The sequence below is a fragment of the Meles meles genome, chromosome 1, assembly GCF_922984935.1.
Source record: "Meles meles chromosome 1, mMelMel3.1 paternal haplotype, whole genome shotgun sequence".
Classification (NCBI taxonomy): domain Eukaryota; kingdom Metazoa; phylum Chordata; class Mammalia; order Carnivora; family Mustelidae; genus Meles; species Meles meles.
In genome coordinates, this window is record NC_060066.1 from 110581955 (window position 1) to 110600463 (window position 18509).

At 48.7% G+C, this 18509-nt stretch overlaps 1 long non-coding RNA gene and 3 other non-coding genes across 5 annotated transcripts; 3 read left to right on the forward strand and 1 right to left on the reverse strand.

The window, feature by feature from the left end:
- The first annotated feature begins 4907 nt into the window (after positions 1-4907).
- LOC123949788 lies at positions 4908-13355 on the forward strand. 2 transcript variants are annotated; one of them, XR_006820079.1, is made up of 5 exons: positions 4908-5025; positions 5541-8116; positions 8895-9014; positions 10604-10737; positions 12755-13355. It is a non-coding gene; the product is annotated as an uncharacterized LOC123949788 (long non-coding RNA). The 2 variants fall into 2 exon arrangements; XR_006820082.1 differs by lacking the exon at positions 4908-5025 and having other exon boundaries at positions 5464-7886.
- Positions 5146-5309, forward strand: LOC123927573. The gene has a single exon (XR_006815490.1). It is a non-coding gene; the product is annotated as a U1 spliceosomal RNA (small nuclear RNA).
- Positions 6562-6633, reverse strand: TRNAQ-CUG. The gene has a single exon. It is a non-coding gene; the product is annotated as a tRNA-Gln (tRNA).
- A 3866-nt stretch (positions 13356-17221) lies between the features above and the next one.
- LOC123927560 lies at positions 17222-17385 on the forward strand. Its single transcript, XR_006815486.1, has one exon. It is a non-coding gene; the product is annotated as a U1 spliceosomal RNA (small nuclear RNA).
- The last annotated feature ends 1124 nt before the right edge of the window (positions 17386-18509 follow it).

An 18509-nucleotide genomic window follows, 5' to 3' on the forward strand; every position in this document is an offset into this window, starting at 1 on the left:
GGACCTACCAGGCGGCTTTTGTGATTCGGGATTCACTCTGTTGTGCCCGAGGTTTCGCGTCTGAAGAGAGACCACCAAGGAGCCAGGCACCGATGCAATCACACGAGGGTTTATTTGACAAGCTTAAGCTTGGGCCCAAGTATACCCGACACAGCGGAGTAGGGACTTGGACCCTGAGGTGACATGCTTCAGCTTGGGCCCAAGTAATACCCGACACAGTGGAGTAGGGACTTGGACACAGTCAGAGTTTTTTAAAGGCAGAGTGGGGGTGGACTTGGCAGTAGATAATTGGGCCACGACTGCTGGCTCAGCAGTAAGTGAGGACAAAGGGGATGTTCAGAAGGGCTATCAGGGTAGAAAAGACTGTCAGGATATTGGAGGCCTGGTTATTATCAAATCAAGGCCGTTTCTCCCTCTAATGAGGCACTAACATGATGACAATTGGGAGTTTCCTGGTGGAATGTCACATTTCTCCTATCAAGTGTTCTTAGTGAGATTAGGTTTAACTTTGTCTCCATTTTCTTCCGCCTCAGCCTCCTTCAGTTTTTATGGAGGGGAGGGTGACGTTAGGGCTTGAGGAACTGAGTTATGTGTGCCTCTGGAAATTGGGCTATTGATAAGGTAACTTCTTTGTTGTAAATCTCAAGGACATTTGTAAACCAAGGGAGACTCCTGCCTTGCAGGATTGTGATCTCTGCAAGTTAACTATTTGTTTTTGTTTTGGGGCAGTCAGGGATGCCTGAGGAATGTCACACATACTGCCGAGGGGAGGGGAGGGGGTGGAGAGGGGGTGCAAGGTGCCAGCTTTTGCTTTGCCAAGATGGCTGTACTTAATGCTAAAGCTAAACCTGAGGTGGGATGGCCTTAATTTTCTCGGCCTCCACACACTCCTGTTGGCGGATCCCTTCTTCCTGGTAAGGGATAAAAGTAAATAAGGCGATCAGGAACTTCTTAATTTCTTTTTTTTTTTAAAGATTTTATTTATTTGTCAGAGAGAGAGGGAGTGAGGGACCACAGGCAGACAGAGTGGCAGGCAGAGTCAGGGAGGAGCAGGCTCCCCGCTGAGCAAGGAGCCCCATGTGGGACTCGATCCCAGGACGCTGGGATCATGACCTGAGCCGAAGGCAGCTGCTTAACCAACTGAGCCACCCAGGCATCCCAGGAACTTCTTAATTTCTTAAAGTTATTACAGAATCTGCTGCTGAAGCAGTAGCTGGCAGGCAAAGATCGGTAAAATCTCTGGCCACAGTTGTTCTGGATAATGAAATAGCCTTCCATCATCTTCCAGCTGCAGAAAGACGGGTCTGTGCCATGGGCACACCCCCTACTAAACCTGGATTGACACTTGGGGAAGTTAAAAGCCAGGATATTTTTTCCTCAACACCGTCCCCCCCCCCCCCCCCCCCCCCCCCCGCCTTTCTGAAAGGAGGCCCTGTGAGCACACAGCGAGAGGTAGGGGCTGATGTAAGCCAAGACAGGATGCCTGAGAATGAAGCTGCAGAAGAGGCGAAACTCTTCCTGGGTCCCCTTTTGGGGTCTCTGACTGGGCCTGAGAATTAAGTTGGCTGTAAAACAGACTTAACAGGAGAAAAGCACGGACGTATTTTACACGTATGTGGAAGCTGTCAAGGAAAAACAAAGACCCAAAAAGTGCTGAGGCCTACGTGCTTCCGTACTAGGTTGAGCAAGAGTAGAAATTTTGAAAAAGTAACCAAAACATAGGAGGAGGCAAAAGACAGATAAGGGTTATTTTAACAAGGTCCATTTGCAGAGATTTCTTCACCTCAACTTCCTGTCTCTGGTAACAAGAATGTTTCTTTCCTCCTGGTAGAGGGAGGGCATCTTTCACAGGGGAGCTTTATCTTCCTCCTGTTAGGAAGGAGGAGGGAGGTCAGAGCACCCTTCTTGAGTCTGCTCTTTTTCAAGTGTGTCTTTAGCTCAAAATAATCCTTATGCCAGAGTAGCATATTTTGGGGTGCCCTATTTGGCCACATTCAAAACCTACATTGGTGGCGCCTGAATCTGGGACTTCGCAACATCCAGAACTGTGAGAAATAAATTGCTTTCATTGTTTAAGCCACCCAGGTGCGGCATTTCGTGATAACTGTGTGAGCATATTAGGAAACCCATCCATGATGCCAGGACTTGGTAGTTGACAGTTTCCGTAGTTCTCGTTCCTGCTTCCCACGTGGGATCCACCGGAGAGAGCCAGATGTGCGGTGCACCCCAACCGATCTCACAGGATACCTAAATTCAGTTGGTGTGAAAAACAATCAAGGGAACCCTCACTAAAATAGAGGGTAGAAGGGGGAGCCATACCACCAGCATCAATTACAGGAAGAATTGTCAGTTGGAGACTCCCAACAGAAGAATTCTCAACAGGAAAGAATTCACAGGGACAGGTCCCAAAAGGAAAAAGAATGTAGATTGTAGCTCCTACATGAAACTGACTACCCCCCACCAACTCAGCCTGTGAGAAACCGGGATCACCCTGAACTCTTGGTTTTCTCCAGTGGATTTTTGTTCAAAACAACCCCTCCCAACTTCTTCCTCCTCCATAAAAGGACATTCCCCTCCTTTGTTTACTCAGCTTGCCTGTGGTTTTGCCACAGCATGCGCGTCCTGAATTGCAATTCTCTGCTGTTTCCAAATAAGCCCATTTTTTGCTGGGAAAATAACTTATTTTTAAAGTTAACACCTGCCTATAGCTTACCCATGCTATCAGCCTCCAATCATGGCACACATGAAGCCTTCCCATTCTCTACTAGAAAGCTCTCCCACTCCTCTGCCTTCCTTTCAGTCTCTGCAAAAACACAAGCTGCAAGCTCTGAATAAATAGCATCCGCTTTCCTTTAGTCAGGCTCCTCTCAGCCGTCCTCCATTAGTCCTAGTCCTCGGCCCTCCAGGCCCAGTCCCAGCAAGAATCCCCTCACTGTTGATGTCCAAAACCCAAGTTTCTGTGAGTAATTTTCCAATCACTGACCCACAGTTGTCTTTGCTGTCTTTGGGAGTTGTCGTCAGTTTTATACTGAAGTCTCTCCCCTACTGCAGTAGCTAAAGCGAAAAATCGGCCTTGCGTTTTTAACAAGTGCCTGCGCATTCCCTGACAGGACGATGCCAGGTCTTTCCACTCAGGCTGATAGCAAGTCCAAGCTCCTCTTGCTCTCTCCTTATGCCAGGCCAGTAAAGAGGCAAGATGTTGGGGCAGGGAAAGGGACTTCATACAGAAAGCCAGCAAACCAAGGAGATGGTAGACTTTTTTTTTTTTTAAGATTTTAAAATTTTTTTATTTGACAGAGATCACAAGTAGGCAGAGAGGCAGGCAGAGAGACAGGGGAGCAGGCTCCCCGCCAAGCAGAGCGCCCGATGCGGGGCTCAGTCATGACCCAAGCGGAAGGCGGAGGCTTTAACCCACGGAGCCACCCAGGCGCCCCGGAGATGGTAGACTGTTAACCCAAAGAACTATTCCCTCTTGGCAAGAAACTCAGGTTTCTTTTATGTTAACCAAAGAGGAAAGCGGGAGGGGGTCAAGAGCTGGGTGATGTGTGTGTGGCATCTGACGAAGGTCCTGTAAGTTTTTTGTCCCTGGTCAGCTGATCTTTGCATTCAGGAATCTGGTCATGTTGATCCTGTAAATCTTTAAACATAGCATAGCCATTTCTGTTCCTACTTCTTACCTTCTCAGGTGAGGTGGATGTCAGGTAAAAAGCAATCTTTGCAAAACTTGGCTGTCAGGTGCCTACAAGCAGAGCTACGCAAGCCGATACTCTGACGGTATAGGTCATAGCAGCAAGGGAAATAGAAGCAGTACAGAGGAGAACATGCTCTTTCTGTTACAAGGCTGGTCAGATTCCCCGGAAAGTATTCCTCGCTGCCGCCTGGACAATGCGTCTGGCTGCCAGGATTCAAGGAATGGGGCCTGGATCAAGCATTCACATTCACTGGCTCCATTGTCACCTAATCCCTGTTGCTGTGTCCTCTCCTTGCCTGACTGGCCAGAGACACTTCCTTTACCGTCTCCAGAGGAGAATCCTTCAATGAATACATTGTGACAGGAGCAACAGAATAGAATCTACTTCTAAAGTTCAAATAAATAGCCTTTCAGTTGGGTTTCCCAGGCTGGAGCGCCACTAGCGGTGAAAACGGAAGGTTGGGGGGGGGGGCGCCTGGGTGGCTGAGTTGTTAAGCGTCTGTCTGCCTTTGGCTCGGGTCATGGTCTCAGGGTCCTGGAATGGAGCCCCATATCGCGCTCCCTGCTTGGCCGGAAGCCTGCTTCTCCTCCTCCTCCTCCCACTCCCCCTGCTTGTGTTCCTCTCTTGCTGTCTGTCCCTGTCAAAACAAAACAACACAAAAACCCAGAAGCGTGGTTTTCAGTCACCTGTTGTCTCTCGTTTCATAAATTCAGCTGCTTTCGGATACTCGATAGCTTTAGTTTTTTAAAAAAATTACCTATTGGAGAGGGCGCGTGCACGGGGGTGGAAGGCGCGGAGCACAGGGGGAGACCGGGAGACAGTCCCAGGCAGACTGCGGTGAGCCGCGAGTCCACTCGGGGTTGATTCCACCACCCCCACCCAGATCCAGACCTGAGGTGAAACCAAGAATCCAGTGCTTAACTGCACCATCCAGGCGCCTCGGGACAAACTTCCAATTGAAATTGAAATCTTGGATCACAAAGTTAAAACTGACTGGATCTAAATGGAACCCCTTTCCTTTGCTCTGTTTTACACACCGAAAGGCATTATATTTGAAGAAAGGTATAGAGGCATGAACAGCCTGCCAGACAGGTTCCCCGCAGGGCTGAGGTTCGGAACCCACGCCCGCCGCCGCAAGGTTTCCGGGTGGGAAGGAAAGAGGGGACAAGGGCAGGGGCGGGGCGTGCGCCGGAGGGAGGTGCTCCTGTGACGCCACACACAGGGCGTGTGCTTTGTAAATACGGGAGCGCAGGGGCTGATGATTTCGACCGCTGCCGGCTAAATTCAATGGGATCTCCGGGGCTACGGGAAGGAGTCGGGGCGGTTGACGGAGGTCCGTTGTGTGGCGTGCGTGGAAGGCGTCGGGAGGCTCGAGAGTGGTGGGGAGAGAAGTGGGCGTGTGTGAAGAGTGCGAGGCGTGCGCGGCTGGTGTGGGGCGGAGGGGTTGGAAGTCATACTTACCTGGCAGGGGAGACACCATGATCACGAAGGTGGTTTTCCCAGGGCGAGGCTTATCCATTGCACTCCGGATGTGCTGACCCCTGCGATTTCCCCAAATGTGGGAAACTCGACTGCATAATTTGTGGTAGTGGGGGACTGCGTTCGCGCTTTCCCCTGGCTTTAGTCCGGTTGAAAAGCAGGCGTTAGTGCAGCTTTTTCCGGTGCTGGAGGTCTGTGGGGTCTAGGGGCCGTGCCTATGTGCTTGGGATTTAGGCAAGGTTTTCCCTGTTTCAGTGTTTACTTGCACTTGTGACTTTTTTGGACCTTGCTAGAATTAACCCCGCGCACGCGTCCGAAAGAAGTACGCAGGATTAATTTCCAGTCGAGTGCTTTTGTTGTTTTTTCTAGATTGAGGGCAGTTTGAACCCAGTGGTTCTGAGCCTACCTTCGGGAGCCGGGCTATCTTCGGTTCAGATTCCTGCTTTCAAATCCCGCTCGCCCCGCCTGCCCGTGTCCAGAGTGACTGCACAGATTACTTAACTCTCTTCTCGTCCTATCTCAGTGTTCGATTTTATAGAAAACGAGCGAGGACTATGGTATGAGATGGGCCTGTCGAAGGAGTCAGTGAGTAGCACATTTAAGTTTGTAGACTAGTCCTGGGACCCGGCACTTTACCTGGAATCATTGACTGGTAGGTAGGTCGTTATTTGGGGCGCAACACTGCAGAGACACTGGACGTGATGAAAACTGATTTAAGTTACTCCAGTGATCACTGTTCAGTGGCTTTGGAACCCACCCACCCCACCCCCCCGGGCAGTGAAGTAACGCTTTCTGTGGTCAGAATGACTGTAATCTCCTGGGCTGGAAGCATCTCAGAGTTAATACATTAGCTCAGCCGACGGGCTCGGTGAAAGCGGAATAAGGATTCAAGGCCTTGCTTCAGAGATAGGCCAGTGCACTTCCAGTTGAGGTCTGCGAACCATCGACCTCAGAACCACAGCACCCTCCAGCAAAACCTGCCTGACAAGACAAGTGGTGCAACGACAGGTCGCGCGGCGAGACGCCCTCGGAGCACAGTATTTAGTGGTCACAGCCGCCGGGTTTTACTCGAGGCCCAAGGGGGGCGGGGTGGGGGGGGTGAGAGGCGGCAGTGGCCCGGAGCCCCCGCTGTGGCTGCAGTATCCGTGGCGCCGGGTGGGGGTGGGGATGGGAGCCGGGGCCACTCTGAGACGCGAGTTTCTGGGTTCCCGGTTCCTGCGGAGCGTGGAGGACGCGACTGCGTGGGGTCCGGGCGTGCGGGGGGCGGGGGCGGGGCGATGTCCCCGGAGTTTCCCTCCGCGGGATTGGGGGGGAGGTGTGAGGAGCGGGAAGGCACGTGCCCCTCGAAGGGTTAAAAAAAAAAACAACCATCCGGTCCACTTAAAGGGAAAGGTCCCACCGAGATTTGAACTCGGATCGCTGGATTCAGAGTCCAGAGTGCTCACCATTACACCATGGAACCCCTACAGAGGTGGTGTGTTGTTCCTCGCCAGTACTGATCCAGCATCCACACGCCCGCCGGCAATCCCACGTATGTTGTCTGTACCCGCGGGACTAGACTAGACTGCAGTTGGCCCGCGTCGGTGCTCATCCACCTTGCTTTCTCTCTGTCCGCCTCCTTTGATTGACTTCTGTCATGTCACGTCCACCTCAGAAAATAAGGTAAATCCACTCTGGGCCTAGGGTTAGGGAAGAGTTCATAAACCACAGATTCTGCCCCAGTTTTATCCAGTTTTCCGTCCAGAGGTGAAATTTCTGTAAAGGGTACAGTTACTTTGCTTTTCCTCGCCTTCACACTTTTCCCGTTGCCCAGAGAAAAGGCAAGACTTGGGGCTTCCTGGGTCCGTTGGTGGCAAAGCACCCCTCACCCTCCAAAGCCACCAACTGACTCCTCCATGTAATAGGTAAAGGTGTGTCAGCAGTGGAGTGGGACTGGGAGGCAAGGGGATTTTCCTTTTTTGTTTTTTCCCCCTATACACTTCTGGGTTTTGTTGTTGCTGTTGTAAGCTTTTCTTCTGTTTCTGTATTTGTTAGACCTACATACAAGGTAATCAGCCATGTTTAACATTTACATCAAACACTCTGACAAACCAAACCAAACTTGGCTTGCGTTGACTCAAAATCAACAGCATACCCTTAAAGCCACAAGGCGGGGCTCTGACTCTTAGACTGTTTTCGGAGAGTTTGGCCAAGTCACTTCCATTCCAGTTTCTCAGTATCCCATAACCTGGAAAACTGCCCGCTTAAAAAACAAAACAAAACAATGAACATATATCCATGTACCCAAGAGCACCCAGGACTGGGCCACGGGGTGTGTGTACCCCAGGTGTCTTACAGTGTGTACGTGACTTAGGTACACAAAATACCACCACACTAAATATACACGTAATAGATGTAAATCCACATTACATTCAAAATAGCCATCTGTGTACTTAATTTCCCCTTTTAATCCCAAAGCCATTCCTTCCCTTACTCGGTACACAGAACAGAAAAAAATTGACATTGAAAGAAAAAAGCCGCTGCCTGAAAAACAAAGAAAGATGCCCGGTGCTCTCGAAGAGGTATTTTGTTCCTCGAGACTGGATGAGGCTTGAATGGAGGCAGAAGGCAAAGGGTCTACTTTGTTATGAAGAAGAAGGTGTTCTCCTCAAAAGTTTGAGGAGAAGATGAAAGTGCCTTCTGGAAAACGAAAAAGTTGAGCCGTAACATCACCAGGTATTCCTCCAGGAAAACTTGAAGTGAGTCAGGCTTTATGACTGCAAGGAACAGAAATGGACTGACTGATTTCAAAAGGAAAGAAGTCTGTTGAAAGGATGTTGAGAGATCGCAGAAAGGCCGGGAAAGCCAGAGAACCAGGCTCTGAGGAGGAGCGGGGAAGAGAGAGCAATGAGGTTGGAAACTGCGATGGGTGGAGAGAGTGTCCTTGTGGGGTCTGAGAGCCCAAGGTGAGAGGTGGGGATGTGGTGGTGGTGGAGGGGGGGCTATCCTGAACAGAAGGGCCCAGGAATGTAAGTCCTCCTCATCCTCTCTCTGCTCCTCCTCCCATTCTGCTGCTGCACCTCTCATCTCTCCCCATCTTCCTCAACTCTCTTTCTCCTCAGCCCCTTGCCCCAGCCCGTTTCACCCCCTTATTGAGGCTGACCTATACTTGGAAGCAAGGGTTGGCAGGATTTCTCACTCTAACATCAATGGTAGGTGACTTTTCTTACAAATGAGAGAAGTGACTGGGTTTTGTGCCTGCGGTAGCTGATCCTGGTCTCTGTGCCTACACCACTGAGGCACCCGAGAGTCCTTGCTGTGCCCTGTTCTAGTTGGAGTTGGGGGTTATATTAGGTCAGATTTTCCAGAGGCAGTAAGAACCCTCGGCAGAAGCCTGAGGAAAAACAGCTGATGGGGTGCCCGGGTGGCTCAGTCGGTTAAGTATCTGCCTTTGACTCAGGTCATGATCCCAGAGTCCTGGGCTCGAGCCCCACGTTGGGTGCCCTCCTCAGCGGAGAGTCTGCTTCTCCTCTGTCCCTCTCCCCATCTCTTTTTCAAGTAAATAAGTAAGATCTTTAAAAAGAAAAAAATCCTGAAAGACAGGCAAAACCCCACCTTACATAGGAGCCTCTGGGATTGTAAACTGTCACGATAGCTTTGGCTTTTAAGAAATGGTTGAAATTGCAGTTATTTTCTCCTTCACAACTTTTATGGCTGCCGTCTTTCCTTTTCACTCTCTGCCAGACAGGAAATGGTTCATGTGTACGTCCCTCCCTGGAGAACTTTACTGGGCTTTGGACTTCAGTCTACCCAGTGGTCTTGGCAATCTCAGCTCTCTGTTGGGCTCAAAAGAGGAATGATTCGGTAGGTCATCCAGCTTTTTCTTGTCTGAGTGGAAACTCCTTCCTCTTACAGCTTCCTGTGTCTTAAGCACATGTGGAATTGCACTTCGGTTTTATGAAATCTTTATCTCTTGATCTGTGTCTGGACTAACTTCCCTTTAGTACTGTTTTTAATTCCTTTAACGGAAGACAACTTCTCATGCGGCCTTTAGATGGCGCAGATGAGCACCTTGAGGATCCAGGCAAATTAACCTCGGCCTGTGTATTTGGTGCTGAACAGAAACCTTGGGATAGGCCTGTGGAAACTTGTGACTATCATCCACAGCTATAGTCGAGTTTTTGTAATGGGGCTCTTTCTCCTTAGTCACCATACTTAATCTCTGTACAAGTTGGAGACGGGGGTTATATTCGGTCAGATTTTTCAGAGGCAGTTAAGAGTTGTTGGGATTCTAGTTTGTGGTCAGATCAGGGCTAGCAGAATGAAGAGGAGATTCCGGATATAGAAAAAAGACAAAGAGACATAATATTACATCTCCTTATCACCCTTGGATGTGACAGAATGTTACACCACAGCTTTATAACCCTTAGAATGGTGCTCTCAGTGGTAAATGAAATACTTGTTTCTGCAAGCAGGTGAGGAGAAGGTTGGAAAAACTGGCTCAGTTGCTTAAATGATTATGTATTCAGATTGAATCTGAGGGTACCTAAAGTGCAGACTTCGCTGAGAAGGTTTGTAAGATCTGAAGGTGATGATGAGAGGATGCAGTCATGAAACTTTTTGTATCTTTCCCCCCTCCCATTTTGCCTGTTTCTGTGGGCCTTGCCTGGGGCTTCGATATATGTGTAACTGAGGAAGGCACTATCAGTGCAAAAGACACGATACTCAGACCGTGAAATTGGACAGTGCTTCTTCCAAAACATACTTTCGCTTCCAGTTACGTAGCCGGAGTCAGTGAATGCATCCTGATAACATGCATCCTGCTTGGGCTTCAGTAACGAGGTACTGCAGGTTGGGTGGCTTAAACAACAGACATAATCTTCACAGTTTCGCAGGCCAGAAGACCAGAGTTGGCTTCTGATGAGACTTCTTTCTGGCATTTGGAGAAGGCTGCCTTCTCACTCTGTCCCTGAATGGCCTTTTCTCTGTGAACAGGGGAGATCTTCGGTGTCTCTTCCTCCTCTTGTATGGACACCGGTTCTGTTAGATCAGGGCCCCATCTTACTACCTCATTTAATGATTATTACTTCCTTAAAGGCCCTGCCTCCAAACCCAGTCACAGAGAGCGTTAGGGATTCAACATAAGAATTCGGGGTGAGGGTAGGGAGCACAGTTCAGTCCCTAACACCAAACAACAGGGACAGTCCTATGATTCTTCACCTGTCAAATCCTGTGACACTTGCCTGGTGTCGGGCCTAAGTGTTAGCAAGGCTGTTGATACTGCCGGTTCTATGATTAGAAGAGCACACCTGAGCTGGAAAGCGTGGCCATACAGGAAAAAGCGTAGGTCAAACAAGAGAGCAAAAGGCTGCAGGGACGGGAAGCAAAGGTAGTTTTGCTAGGGTCACTAGAGGTCCTACTGAACGATATCACTCCTGTTTCTACCGTTGGAGGCCTGGACCCGTGCATCCCGGCCGTGGGAGAAACAGCACCACGTCTTGGACACTAACGCAGAGCACATATGCGGCCTCCTGGAGAATCTCGCTCAGCCCTTCGAGGTGTTGCAACCCACGTGGCAGTTGGCACTGTAAGTCTTCAGGAGGCCGACCCACTGGTGTCTCCCGCTAGCTGCTTCCAGATGGTGGGGATCATGGTCAGACTCGTGAATTCCACAAGCGTGGGCTCCTGCTGCACTTGGTATTCTGTGAAGTGACTTCCTTGAGCAGAAGGGGTTTATAGTCTGCTTGGGCGGTCATAACGAGATACCATAGCTTAAACAACAACAGTTATTTCAGAGTTCCAGAGGTGAGAAGTCCCAACATCATGGTGCTAGCGTTTTTGGGTGAAGACTCTTTTCCTGAGCTGCCTTTTCTCTGAGTCCTCATATGGCCTTTCCTCTGTGCTTAGGTGTACGTGTGCGGGCATGTGCCCATGTGTGCGCGCGTGCGTGCACGTGCACACACACACACACACACGCGCGCGCGCGCACACACACCCTGCTAGCTCGGGTGCATCTTCCACTTCTTACAAGGACACCAGTCCCATTGGATTAAGGGCCCCACTGGACCTCATAACCTGAGTTACCTCTTTAAAGGCCCTATCTCCAAGCAGGCACATTGGGATTTAGGCACACACCTATGAGTTTGGTGGCCGGGGAGGCAAAATCCAGTTCGTAACCTGAAATAATGCTGTGTGGCATGCTCTAGGGGTGGATGAGGTATTCTACAAGTGCATGGACAGGAGTTTGGTAGAAACGTTGTGTGCAGGGAAGGCAAACCTGTGCTCAGAGTGTCTGTTCCAGTGAGAACAAAAGACTGTGCCATCCCTGGTGGAAGTGTCCCGATGTCACGGATCTGCCACTAGGGAGTTGTCCAAATTTGACCAGGGAATGGTGCTGTCTTGGTAACTGGTCTGTGCTCCTGGCAGACTGGACACTCGGCAGCAGCTGTAGGCAGGCCAGCCTTGGTGAGTAGAGGTCCATGTTGCTGAACCTACGCATAACCTCCATCCTTGTCACCATGACCACTTTGTTCAGGAGCCCATTGGGTGATGCCGGAGTGGGTGGCTGGGGAAAGAAGTAGACTGGTATCCACAGAACAGGTCCTCTTACCCACACGATTATTAACAGCCTCATGTCTGCGCTCGTTCTGAGAAGTCTGTCCACATACTTCTACCCTAGGCTCCCTTGTCACCGATCAACATGATCAGCATGTCCCTTCTGAGTACGATGAAACACCAGGTATCCTACTCAGAGTTCCACTCACTGGAAGGGTTGCCCTTCACCACTGTCCTTCAGGGCTGTCCCAGAGAGAGCTCTCATGCTAAGGCTGTCCCCCTTTGGGCGGTGCCTGCATATCAGGCAGAACCATATGCAGACGGGGCTCCAGTCTCCTCTTTCTGTGTGAGTTGTAGGGAATGCCCCATGAGGCCCTGGGTGCAGGCCGTGAGAGGGGGCTTGTAGCAGCAATGGGGACCGTGGGCATTTGTGCCCCTTCTTCATGTAACTTCCTTGTACCTTCAGGGCTTACTTGGGCCCTATTTCGTATGTACCATTTCTGTTTGATGATGGAGTGAGCCAGTCTCCTTTGTTAGTTTGACAAAAATGCTCAAGTATCATATACATAGTCCCCCAAACCCCTGCCTTTTCTAGGTGCTTGAGCAGGAGTATCCAATGATACTTTGCCTATCTCTATTGGCACATTATACCATGGACTAGCAGCACTGTTTTTCCTACTGGAAATAGACTTTTTAGTGTCTTTCAATCGAATCAGATCGGAGAGCCAATTCCAGAAACCCCAGACCAATTAAAAGCCATTCTGAAGATTCTGTTCCTCTAGAGCAACTCCTGGTACCAAAATGGCTTATGGGGCTGTGGAGGCTTGATGAGCCCCCTCTGGTGAGAGAGCACGGCAGGCTGGAGACTCAGAGAAGGGCTGGATAGAGCTGGTGTCTAAGGGCAGTCTGCTGGCTGAGCTCCTCCTCGCTCGTTCTGTGGAAGCCTTCAGCCTGCTGGAGGAGACCAGGCAGCGGTATAGGGAGTATTCTGCTTTAGTTAAAATCCACTGATTGAAATGTTATTCTCATCCAAAAAACTCCCTTCACAGAAAACATCCAGGATAACGCTTGACCAAATACTTGGACACCATGGCCCAGCCAGGTTGACACAACATATAATATTTAAAGTGCACAAAGTCAAAGACGAAGAGCACATCTTGAAAGAAGCCTGAAGGAAAAAACATCCTGGTTATAGAATAACAAGGATTACTATTACATCGGAGTTCTCTGCAGAAACCATACAAGCAAAGAGATCCCCACCAACTAAATAAAATGAGAATAAATGAAAATAAAATCTTATTAATTGAGCTAACATGCTGTATAGCAAAACTATATTAGCTAATTATATTGGGCGCTGGGGTGACTCAGTAGGTTGAGTGGCTGTCTTCGGCTCAGGTCATGGTATCAGAGTCCTGGGATCAAGCCCTACATCTGGCTCCCTGCTCAGGAGGGAGTCTGCTGCTCCCTCTGCCCCCCACCCTGCTCAGGCTCGAGCGCTCGCTTGCTCAAGTAAGATCCTTTAAAAAGAATGTGCGTGGGGGCGCCTGGGCGGCTCAGTGGGTTAAAGCCTCTGCCTTTGGCTCAGGTCATGATCCCAGGGTCCTGGGATTGAGCCCCGCATCTGGCTCTCTGCTCAGCGGGGAGCCTGCTTCCTCCTCTCTCTGCGCCTGCCTCTCTGCCTACTTGAGATCTCTGTCAAATAAATAAATAAAATCTTAAAAAAAAAAAAACGTGTGTGTGTGTGTGTGTGTGTGTGTGTGTGTGTGTGTGTTGGATGATTATAGCTTGTGGAGAAATTAAATGAGGAAACAGCAACATTCTAAAGGGCAGTCGAGGGAGTTGGGAATGCTCTGTTACAAGGACCTGCACTGTCTGTGAAGCGTTATAGTGTCAACTAAAACATTTAAAAAAGAAACAGAATTGATATTCTAAGAGATGAGAAAATAGAATCATGTAAAATGCTCACTTAAGACCATAGAAGGCTGAAAAGGAATGGAAGAGAAAAGGAACAATGAACAGAAACGGTTGCAGATACGGTAGATACTAGTTCAACTATGTCAGTAATCATTTCAAATGGTCTAAATACCTCAATTAAAAAACAGACTATCAGAGTGGTAAACAGGACCCAACTATATGTTGCTTGTAAGAAGCTTATTTTAGGGCGCCTGGGTGGCTCAGTGAGTTAAATGTCTGCCTTGGGCTCAGGTTAGGAACGTAGGGTCCTGGGATGGAGTCCCACATTAGACTCCCTGGCAGGGAGTCTGTTTCTTTCTCTACCCCTGCCCCCTGCTCCTGATCTCTCTCTCTCACGTTCTCCCTCTCAAAACATTTTAAAAAGAAACCTAGAAACACAGGTAAATTAAAAGAGACAGCGAAAGTATACCATACTGATACTAATTAAAAGAAAACTGGAGTGGTTATATTAATTTCAGACAGAATATACTTAAGAGCAAGAAAAATTACAATGAATAAAAAGTGATGTTATATAATAAAGGGGTCAGTTATCCAGAAGGTATAATAATACTCGATGAATAAGTGCCTAAGAACAGAATACATGAGGCAAAAACTGATAGAACTGTAAGGAGAAATAAACAAATTCACTACTGACTGGAGTTGGAGACTTCCAACTAGAAATACAATGCGTGCTCTCAGACCACAATGGAAATCAGTAACAGCTGGAAAACTCCAAATTTGGAGATTATACAACACACTTTGACTACTACATGGGAAATTCTCAAGAGAAATTATTTTGAGCTAAATGAAAATGAAAATACTGCTTATAAAAATGTCTGGGGGCCGCCTGGGTGGCTCGGTGGGTTAAAGCCTCTGCCTTCTGCTCAGGTCATGCATGATCTCAGGGTCCTGGGATGGAGCCCCGAGTCGGGCTCTCTGCTGGGCGGGGAGCCTGCTTCCGCCTCTCTCTCTGCCTGCTGCTCTGCCTGCTTGTGTTCTCTCTCTCTCTCTCTCTTGTCTCTCTCTGTCTGCCTGCCTCTCAGCCTGCTTGTGATCTGTCAAATAAATAAATCTTAAAAAATCAAATAATTAAAAACCGAATTCAGAGGCATCTGGGTGGCTCAGTCATTAAGAGTCTGCTTTGGCTCAAGTCATGCTCCCAGGTCCCAGGGATGGAGCCTCAGGTCCGGATCTCTGCTCCGTGGGGAGTCTGCTGCTCCCGCTTGCCCTGCTTATATTCCCTCCCTTTGCGGTCAAATAAGTAAATGTTAAAAAATTCAACCAAGTACATTAAAACATCTAATTAGCTTTATTATTAAAAATTCATGAATAGGGCAGCATTCCGTCTAGCAAGTAGAGGAGAGCTCCACTGAGTTGAAACAAAAAGGTTTCAGAGGAGGAGAGAGGGCATTAAAGAAGGGAAGGGAGTGGGGGAGATAAGGAGGAGGAGGGAATTCACTAACAAGGAATGTAATGTTAGGCAAGGGGAGAAAAAGGGGGTCTATCAGAAAACTTCCTAGTACTGACCAGGAAAGTCCATGTTGACTGGTTCAAGATTACATTCCTGACGGGCAGTGTGAAACCAGTTAGCTTAGGTATTAAGTCCTCCTCTACTGACTTGGGATCTTAATCTAAGTGAAGCCATTCTGGGTCTGCGGGTTTCTTTTTAACAATGGCCCTTCTTTGGATCAAAGTCATTTTAACTGAGAGATGTAATTAAAAAAAAAAAAAACAACTTAAGGCACTAGTGCCACTCTCGCTTACCACTTTGTAGTTCGCTGGAGCTTCCGTTGATTCTTTCTTTGACATTCGCAGGTTCAATTAGATTGGGAGGTTAACCTCCAGAACACTTGCTAGAAACCAAAGTAAAAGCAAGGAAGTAAAAACCAGACATTTCGGGGCGCCTGGGTGTCTCAAGCTCAGGTCATGGTCTCATGGTCTTGAGATGGAGCCCTGAGCCCCACATCGGGTTCTCCGCTCAGGGGGGAGCCTGCTTCTCCTTCTGTCTGCCTCTCTGACTACTTGTGATCTCTCTCTCTCTCTGTCAAATAAAGAGATAAAATCCTTAAAAAACAAAACCCAAAACAAAAAACCCCAGACATTTAGTTCAGGAAAAGAGGATGAGTTCAGGAGGTCCAAGCATGAGTTGTAACCAAACTAACATGACTTCCCTCCTTGGTGATTTACAGGTAGAGACTACCCCAGGTGGGGTTGCCCCACAAAGGAAACTTTGCAGTAAATAAGGATATCATGGGAAAGGGGAGGGGGAGTAAATTCTAAAGCTGCGGCTCCCCAGGCGGGGATCAGCACGTTCTTTTTACCTAGGGTTAGGATGAATACTCAGAAAAAGGGGATTTGGTCATAGCCTGTGAAGGCAGACAGAATGTTGCATCGCACTTAGAAAACAGGCCTCTAAGGTGCACCTAATGTTGTGTTAATGAAGCTGGTGCTCCTCCTAGGGCAGAGAGAGAGTAACACTTTCCTGAAGCAGCGGTAGTTGGCCATAGGGAAGAGGGGCTTTGGGCATGCTGGGTGGGGTCTAGGGCTCCTCATCTCTGGTAAGGAATACAGGGTCTTGTTCACTTTTGGAAAAGGTACTGGGAGTTTTACCATTGATTTATTGTCTCTGACACGGCTAGGCTAATTCCTAGCCTGGTCGACACTGTTGGCTTTTGCACTCTTCTGAGTTCCCTTAAAATTCTTAACTAAAGGTTTTGCATTTCTTTGTAATTCTGACACCTCCTGGGAAGTTCCTCGAGAAGTGTGCTCAGGCGAGTAGCGAGGTAGGGCATCAGTGATCATGGGAAACAGTCGGGCCAAAAATGACTTACCCTGTGTCCCGAAAGCTACGTCTAGGCTTTGTTTGACTGAGGACCCTTAACTCTTTCTGCTTTCAGAATAACGTGTGTTCCAGAAAAGGACTAGAAGAAAAAAAACCTCAAAACTTTCCCATACCGAAGGGTTAGAAAGTGAAATGAATGAGATGTTCCATGCATGCAACTGAACTTTCAAGAATGGACTAGGTTTCGCCACCCGTTGAATTTTTAAGAGATGTACACACAGTGCTGCAATCACAAAGCTAACTGACTGGATCTGAAAGGAACTCCTTTCCTTTGTTCTGTTTTACACACTGAAAGGCGTTATTTGAAGAAAGGTACAGAGACAGGAACAGCCTGTCAGGTTCCCTGCAGGCCAACAAAGGTTCAGAACCCACGCCCACCGCCGCGGCGGGTGGGGCTGGGAAGGAAAGCCCGGAGGAGGGGGCCCGGGGAGCGGTGGGTGGGTGGGAGGACGGAGGCCGGAGGTCAGGGTTCTCGTGACGTCACGAGGAGGGCGTGTGCTATGTAAATACGGGAGCGCAGGGGCTGATGATTTCGACCGCTGCCGGCTAAATTCAATGGGATCTCCGGGGCTACGGGAAGGAGTCGGGGCGGTTGACGGAGGTCCGTTGTGTGGCGTGCGTGGAAGGCGCCGGGAGGCTCGAGAGTGGTGGGGAGAGAAGTGGGCGTGTGTGAAGAGTGCGAGGCGTGCGCGGCTGGTGTGGGGCGGAGGGGCTGGAAGTCATACTTACCTGGCAGGGGAGACACCATGATCACGAAGGTGGTTTTCCCAGGGCGAGGCTTATCCATTGCACTCCGGATGTGCTGACCCCTGCGATTTCCCCAAACGTGGGAAACTCGACTGCATAATTTGTGGTAGTGGGGGACTGCGTTCGCGCTTTCCCCTAATTTAAGTGCTGTCTTAAGAATAGCCTTTTTGTAAACCTGGCGATTCACAGACCTGTACCCCTGGGGATTGAAAAAGAAAAATTGAAAGGGGAGGCGAACCAAAAAAGACTATGAACTCTGGAAAACAACCTGGGGGTTTTGAAGGGTCAGGGGTGGGAGGTTGGGGGGACAGGTGGTGGCTAATGGGGAGGGCACGTTTTGCATGGAGCACTAGATGTTGTGCAAAAACAATGGATACTGTTACGCTAAAAAAATAAATAAAATGGGGAAAAAAAAAAAAAAAGAAAGAATAGTCTTTTGGTTTAGAGAAGCTTTATTGGAGAGTCGTTTTGTTTCCCGTATGTTTAGGTTGTACTTTTACGTGGTCTTTTTGATGTTAATGTTTTAGTACTTAATGATTTTTTGTTCTTTTGTCCTGAGATTTACAGTACTTTGTGTATACTAATTGATATTGGTTGTTGTTTACCATTATTTCTCAAGGGCAAGGCATTGTTTTACATATTTTATGTTATTGACCTTTTTTGGTATATTCATCCAAAACTGTTTTAATTGCGTTTTGGAAAATTAGTCTTAACTGAGGAGTTATGTTGAGTCTTTAGTGTCGTTTTATCTGCCCGTTTTTATATTTGGTTTCTTAAGGAGTATTGTCCCAGGACTTCAGTAGTAAGAGGGCTTTGCATAGGATAGGGTTCAACAAAGGTAGCTTTGCAGGGACAGAGTGGGACAATGAACCCCATAAAATAGGAAGACATAGAACTTGCCTCAGTCAGCACTCCAACCTTTCAATCTTAACAAAAGGAGTATCTAGCTGGTAGTGTCAAGGAGTTAAACCTCCAGCAGTGCCAAGGAACAAAAAAAGCCCTGAGAGATATAGGGCAAGAGTTGTTAAAGCAAGCCTGCCTACTGCCATATGCCTGTAGTGGCGGGCCAGGCCAGCTAGATGGAGATGGCCAATCCGTGGGGCATGCATATATTTACTGAGGTGAGTTGCAATCCCATTCGGCACCTGTGTGTGGGCCGGGCTCAACCACCTCTATAAAGGCTGGTTTGTGAGGCTGCAGCGGGGGCCAGGTAGCGGGAGGAGTGAGAGTAGCGGGTAGCAGGAGCCTTTAGAGTAGCCATT